The sequence below is a fragment of the Cornus florida genome, unplaced genomic scaffold (genome assembly GCF_030987335.1).
Source record: "Cornus florida cultivar Cherokee Brave unplaced genomic scaffold, ASM3098733v1 CherokeeBrave_3.0.0_Hap2_Chr11, whole genome shotgun sequence".
In the NCBI taxonomy this organism is placed as follows: domain Eukaryota; kingdom Viridiplantae; phylum Streptophyta; class Magnoliopsida; order Cornales; family Cornaceae; genus Cornus; species Cornus florida.
In genome coordinates, this window is record NW_026775581.1 from 111803212 (window position 1) to 111810573 (window position 7362).

A 7362-nucleotide genomic window follows, 5' to 3' on the forward strand; every position below is an offset into this window, starting at 1 on the left:
ATATAATAGGTCAATGGGAATGGGGATCATACAATATCGGGATAATACAACATTCCAATCAAACTCAAGTACAAACAATGCAATGCCATGAAATGCTAATGCATGCCGATGTCGCTCCCCGTTTTCACATTTAAAATCCATCACTTTCAAACTGTTAATATAACCCGCCCTTTGGTGACCCCGCAGCCACACGAGAGGAGGATTGGCTAGTGTCCCTGACCCTTGGTAACTCCGCGGCGTCATTATGGGGCCCAGCTAGCTCAACCATGCTAGGGCGACTCCCTAATCCCCTCTAGGCTATATTAACACTCCGGCCCTTTGGTACCCCCGCGGCGACTGGGTTTTCCAAAAACACTTTCATCAAAATACTTTTCCCCAAAACTCCCTATTTTCATTTCAAAAACAATCTTCCCAATCATGTCTCATGGTATACATGTACATCATGTTCTTAATGCCATGGAAGTGAAGGCTTTCACATTATACAATTGTGCATACATTATAAGTACTCTAGGGAAATTATACATGCCATCCCATATCATTCTAGCAAGTTTTACAACAATATAAGCATGGTAAATCAATTTATCAGACAAGGAAATTAGTCAAATAAACATGTTCTCATACAACTCAAGTAACACATTTAATCATAACCTCACAAATAACACTTACATCATCTTTAATACAATTAATTAAAAAATAAGCATGCTTTTCAACAATTTAGGAGGTATAATTCACAAAAGAGCAAGAACATCATGAGTTAAGGGCCCCTACCTCAAGATTGCACAAAACCCTTAAAATGGGTCTTGAATTTCGAACTCCAAGAAGGGCACCAAATCTGGAATTGTTCGTATGGATGCGTAGAGCTCGTCGTGGGCTTCATTTTGCCTCAAACGGCACCTAAATCCGATAAGAGATGAGAGAGAAATTAAGCCTTGAAGCTTTGAAGAAAAAAAAAAGAAAAAAAAGAGAGCTACTGGACGAGAGAGAGTGAGATACGCAGAGAAGAAGAAATAAGTCATTATATTGGCTTATAAATCATGTGGGCCCCACAGGTGAATAAAATTTTATTTAACTTTAACACACACACACACATATATATATATATAAAGTTAAAAACATTACACTTTCGCCCCCATCTCAACCAATCTCATAATTCCGAATTATCACCGCAATCCAATTATAATTTGGATTCTTCAAAATTTTTCAATCCGAAAATCCATTTCAATCCCAATACTCTTATTTCCCATACCTACCACATTCCCAATTCCAACCTCATTTCTAATTCCAAGCATCTCAATCCCAACCATCTCAAACCTAACATGGTTTGACAATGGGGAAGATGAAATATTATACAAAACATGGTTTGACATTGGGGAAGATCCAATAACGGGTTTGGATCAACAAAAAATCACGTATTAGCAACAAATCCTTGAAAGATGAAGACTAGAGACTAGAGAATAGAGAATGGACTTGGGAATGCAAAGAAATGGACTTGATAATTGAAAAAAGATAGACTGAGGAGTTTATATAGAAATTGAAATATAGCTGTTGAGAATATATCTGTTGAAAAAAAGCCAAAAAAATTATAAAATTAGAATTAAATTTTTTTGTTAAATTTTTAAAATAAAATAATAAATAAATAATGAGATATAAAACTTATCAAATAAGAAAAAATAAGCTTACGTGTCAATTTACTAAGCTTACACCACATGCTCCGAGTCCTATAACCCGTATAATTTCCTTTTGGTGGAAAATCTGCACATATATGTTGACACGGCGCATGTAAACCTCTTTGTTTAATAGGAGCACGGTAGCCTCCTTCGTGTACAAATATTGTGAGTCCTCTACACCGATGAAATGTCCCCCTCTACAATTTTAATTTATCTACAACCAAAGCCCCCAGAATCGAAAAATCCTTCAAACTAAGGCCTTACAAGCAGACAAGCTCATCATCCACAAGAAAGAAAGTTTTCGGCAGGAGGGCTCGGCTTACCGACTTCCTACCCGCCCTAAAACGCCCATTCCCCGTCTCCTTATGTTTCTGCTGGTTCGCTTACTTGGAAAAAGGGCTCACTCTGAGTTCAACTTACATATGGAAGTCTTATTTCCTTTATAGACGGAGAAGTAAGACTAAGACTTATGAGACCGTGTTCCAACTCTCTGCAAAAACCTACTTTCTTGATGCTTCAGAAAGAGACTAAAAATAGCATTTGATCGATATCATTTATTCCATGCATGTAACTGATCAGTTGCAGAGTTCTTGTGATTGAAACTTTAGTTTGATATTTTTTTCTCCTCTTATCTCAGTTGGTTGTTCCAATTGTTGTGCAGTTTTGTTCTTGATTTATTTATTTTTTCTTATTTCTTGTCGTTATAATTACTCCTATGCATTTGATGTGGCTAATTTTTATTAATATTTCATACACTTAAAACATGACTGTGAAAATGCTCTTACGGGTTTAATTTTTTTTGTGGAAACTCACAAATTTACTAGGAGAAAGACTACTTGGGAATTTATTTTAGTTATTATTGTACAGATGTTGGAGTGTAAACTTATGTTCTAGTTCTTCATACCTTTATGCTCAATTTTTTATTTTTCATTTCATAGATACCTTTATGCTCAACTTTGTACAAGAAATTAAAAATTGGAAGGAAAGAGAGGAGGGGTGGAGAAAGTGTCCTTAGGGCAAGGAATAAGGATGACTTTTCCAGTTTTTCCTCATTTTGTTTGGTTGAGAAGAAAGGAAGAAAGTGTTGGAAAAATATATGCTTAATGTGACTTTTAAGATATAACAACCCTTATACTAATATGTCATAAGATAATTAACAATATGCTAATAAATCATTAATTAAATATGCAACTCTATATTTAATTAAATATGCAAAATAAAACAATAAAATAATAATAATATGCAAGGAATGAACCTGGACCGAGGCTAGTATTCGATACTATGTCCTTAAGACAGATTCGCCCCACTATGATGCTAACGGACTCAGTGGCGTCTATCTCCCAGGATACAACGGTCTACATCCACCAGTAGCAGTACTACAAACTCGTGGATACGGCGAATCTCCTCCGTGTAATACTCTCTCAGACTCAAAAATGCATCTATATACTATATAAATGTTGAATTGGGTGTAATCCGAACCAAATGGTTCGGACCAATCTTAATATGGCTCGATGAAATTAGATTAGGGTCGAAGTGGCTCGAACCACTTAACCTATGGTTTGAACCCTCTTGGGTTGGGTTCCAGTCTAGAGAGGGAGATAGAAGAAAATGAAAATGAATGAATTGCAAATGATCTAAAGGGGGGTATTTATAGAAACAGAAATGCCTTTTCGAATGGGGTGCGTCTTTTCATCATTGGACACAACCATTGCAATAGGTTGCAATGGTTCACATGGTGTCTATTCACCACTAGACACATCCATTCCAATAGGTTGCAATGTTTCACATGGTGTCTGTTCACCAATAGACACATCCATTCCAATAGGTTGCAATGGTTCACATGGTGTCTGTTCACCAATAGACACATCCATTCCAATAGGTTGCAATGCCTTTTCGAGTGGGTGCAACTATGGGTTATGATGGTTCGGAAAAAGGTGTAACCCTTTGGGAAAAACTAAAAGTGGTTTTTTAATTTAAAAGGTGTAACCTTTTAGAAAAACTAAAAAGTAGTTTTTTTAATTCAAAAAACCAACCACCCAAAAACCCCACTCATTTGTGAAACCCATTTAAATAAGCCCAACCCAAAATTAGGCCCAATCCAAAATTCCAAAAAAAGAATAATCTGGACTTTACAATTAGGCCCAAGCCCAAGCCCAAATCCTAAACTCAGCTTATTTAAATTTCAATTTGTTTCAACATTTTTTCCATGTGGGACAAACACTTCCCACATTTTGCATACCCATTTAGGCTTATCAAAACACCACACTTTGGAGCTAATTTCTCATTCATCCGGAAACGAATTTCAGAAAGTAAATATACCATAATCATCTCCTTACGGAGAGAAACGCGCTTGTCTAGAGATCCGTAAAAAATTATTAACGGAATCTATTTCAAATCTCATCCAAAGTTTATGTTTTTAATGCCCCCGTTTCTAACAATCCCCCACATGAATGGAAATTTGCGTAAAATGCAAAAGATGATTATGCAGACACTAGAGAGAGTATAATCGAAAAGTTACTGCATCAGGATAGGTGGCTTTTGGCTTTGAACCTTCCCTAGTGTATTGCTATCGGATTTACTGGCTAACCAGTGAACGCGATGTCTTGAACTGTTCAGCCGTTTGTGTAAACCAAGACAATAACAAACACACAGTAGCTTTCCTCACAAAGTTGGTTCTCATTGTTGTGTTCATTTTGGCCCTGAACAAGTCCTGGTATTCAATGAGTGCTCTAGAAAACTTAGCCTTTATAGTTCTCATAGAAGCGGCCCCACTTCACACTCATATAGGTAACTTCTTATTAAGAGTATCCTACCAAACCCCACTTGAATTTTCAAGGTATAAGAGTTATTAAAAGCGTAGCTTATCCTGATCATCGCTGTACGTAGCACTGTCTCATCATAGAAATGGGTAGAAGATTTATATCTTCCCAGTGCTTTTGATGAGTCACTCAGAATTTCTGTTGTCCCTTTGAACCTAGATCTTGTGATCTCCAGTCAACTAGGTTGGGTTTCCATTAAGGTGACTCGTTAGCTTTCGGCTTTAAACCCCATTCCCCTCGATGAACTGTACAATTACTCTCTAGTACAACCTTCAATTTTATATGTGGCCACAAGGTTGCGTTTAGAAATATTACACTCTGCAGAGATTTCTCCAGGTGAGAGCAACTGTATACTTTGTGCCCTAAAATTGCTTATTGTTAGCAATATCATTTTCTTTAGTGGCACAGGTGTAGACTTACTTTGAATTGTCCTCTAGGTGAAATCTATTGACTTCCCTATTTGATTTATTCAAAGTTTCTAACTTTGAGTTATATTAAGAACATAGAACTATACCTTTAATATAAAAGACATATCCACTATTGGATTTGAAGTCTTTAATATCCCATATCCAGATTGCATCACTGTTACACCTCCAATTTAGTTAGATACCTCGATCTATGCAATATTGGATTTAGGGTGTATCTCAACTACCCAATTTATTGTTTTTTAGTGATCCGATCCTGGATTGAAAATGTGCAATTAAACACAGTTATTAAGATGCCTTGCAATCTCAACCAATGATATACATTGGCTAGTATTTATATTTGAGATTTACATCTACAAAAGTTAGCTAGGCTTTTGTTATCATAACTAGTATTATCTCAATCTCACTCTATTGAGAATATACTATGTTATTAGATGTTAAATCTTTCATATCAAATATACCAATCAGTATATCATTTATATTTTAAGGCGTAAAATGACTTACGCATCACATTTATGTCATTGTCTCGGTAGTAGCTTTAATCCATTCAAGGACTTATAAGCTTGCACATTTGACTTTTCAACTGGAACAAATAACTCAGCACTTCAACTGAACAAAGAACTCTTCTAGTTGTTCCATAATATTTTCCTCGTAGGAAATAATATGCACTATTGTTATAATAATATAAATGATTTTTGGTTCTATCCTAAAGCTCTTAGGACTTGGAACCCCCCACATTTATAAGTATTGCTGTTAAGATAAGTGACTCGTAACAAATTTCATCTATGGATAATATATCCCCACAACTTTGGGATAATCCTGAAATTTTATCTTTAATGTATTTATTATGATTTTTCAACTATGAAAGTACCATATATTAAATACTTCATCTCATCTACCTTTTCAAGGTTCCATATTCGCTTCTCAACAAGCATATATAACAGTCTCTAGTACATATGTATTCACTTTATCTTTAGCATATTCTTATAATAATTCACTGACAATACCGTGAATTAATGCTAAAGATATTAATTACAATGGGCTCGAATTAATATATTTGATTTTACTTCTTTTATATTTATAAATTGAGTTATTCATATTTAGGTTCATGTTAAGTCAGTCATATTAACATGTTATAACCTTTCATGTGTCACACATCACATAACTCAATCATTTAAGCAAATAATTATCTTATTATTTAAGCTTTGGATACAATCACTACAGAGTGAGCACTCACTTCTCAAGTATTATTACACACTCTTCTCATATCTCACTACTAAATTATGATGAGCACCTACTTTTCAGTTATTACCGCTAGCTTGAAGTTAAATTTGTTTAGCTAGCAATTCTAGTAGCTCATACCTTTAGTACACACTTATCTAAGTGGTCTATCTTGGTAGTAGAGTAATTTGTTTTGAAGAATATTCTTCAAAAACTACTACTTTACAAGTAATATTATTCTCTCCTACATGAGCAACTATGATGAATAGCTCAAATAGCTTATGGCTAAAATAGCTACTCGTCACCCTCGTGTTCTTTTTTTTTTTTTTTTTTTCACTACCAAGTTGAGAGCTAGAACCAACTAACAGATTTTCCATCTTCCTCTTAGGTTCTGTGCACCTCATTAATCATTTTAACTTATAGCTAATCTAACTAGTTTACAACTTAGTAACATTTTAGCTTTCAGCTAAATTGTACATTATAGCTAACTAGCTTGATTTAGCTTGTCTCAGTGTACTTGCTTACTGTATCCATAACATTTTCCATTAAACACTTTAAAGTTGTTGAAAAATCTTATCTTATTCAGCCCATTCACAGCTATACGTGTCTTTAAACACTAGTATAGATCTTTTTCCCTTGACTATCAGGAGAATTGACATAGCTAGACTAGTCAATTTTTGTCTGTTGTATTAAATACACAAACCAGTCATGAACTCATACAAAATTAATAATATCAAACATTAAATCAACTATATTGTAAAATTAAATTACTATGCACATTAAGTAATTCTACTACATAGTTTAATATTATAATCTCAATTAAAAGTAAGCACTTATATAAATAATATTGAACTCAGATAAATAATATTATACCATATGATTAATTATATCACATAACTAATCTAAGAAAAAAGATTTGTGGCTCATTCTCCAATAAACATGCTAGAAAATTAGGACCAAAAGATGTAGACGTTCTAGCCTACAAGAAAATGATATGTACTGATGTTATAACCTACCAAAGGTTTTATGTAACGATCCACTCCACTATATAGTATGATATTGTCCACTTTGGGATCAAGCCCGCACGATTTTGTTATTGGGTTTTATCTCAAAAGGCCTCGTACCAATTGGAGATAACACCACTACATAAAATCACTTTACCTTTCCCTTACGTAGGTGGTGTGGGACTGTGCACCTGTAACTTGCTCAATGTGATAACATGTCAGTGCC